Below are 844 nucleotides of genomic sequence, written 5' to 3'. Positions count from 1 at the left end.
CTAAAATAATATTTGTGAACTTCTGTCTCAATATTTTATCTGTGATGTGAGCAAAAAATAACTGGATGGAAGACAGCACTGTATATTACAACTAATACTATGAAATTCATACTACTTGGTTAAGGGAAATTCTGTATCACTTATATTTTTTCTGTTTAAATTCTAATTGGTACTTTGTTTAAAAAATGAAATTGAAAATAAAAATTATTGGCTGATGAGATATCTTAGCAGACTAAGTGCTTGCTTAGGCAAGCACAGGGCCAGGGTTCAATCCCTAGCACCACATGCTGTGTCAACCTTGCACCCTGGACATGCTGAGCCTATGACAGTATCTGGGTGTGGTGACACAAGCCTGTAATCTTAGCACTAGAGAGGCTGAAAATGTGAGAATCACTGTAAGTCTGAGCTGCATAGTGAGACCATGCACAAAAAACAAACAAAAAAATCGTGTCATATGTACTTATTCTCATTATCTAGTTATTCTACATCTGACAGAATGTAGAATCATGTGACATTTAAGTTTATTGGTAAGTATAGCTTTAATAATATTTTTTGTATTTATATTTATACAAAATATTATTGTGACTTAATTTTGTTTAATTATTTATTTCAATTATTTGTTTATTTGTTTAATTTGTTTAAAAACATCAGAAAAATATAGGGGGTGGGGAGATGGCTCAGTAGAATAAGTGCTTGCCTGGAAAGTGCAAAGGCCTGAGTTCAATCCCTAGTTCCACCCAAAAGAAAAAAATAAAATAAAATAAAAAGAAAGAAATGAAAAAAGAAAAATATCTTATTTGCTTGGGAAATTTCCTTGACCTGATAATTTTTAATAGGAAGGTGA

Source organism: Octodon degus, unplaced genomic scaffold (assembly GCF_000260255.1).
Source record: "Octodon degus isolate 3935 unplaced genomic scaffold, OctDeg1.0 scaffold00006, whole genome shotgun sequence".
In the NCBI taxonomy this organism is placed as follows: domain Eukaryota; kingdom Metazoa; phylum Chordata; class Mammalia; order Rodentia; family Octodontidae; genus Octodon; species Octodon degus.
Note: the sequence above shows the minus strand (reverse complement) of the source record.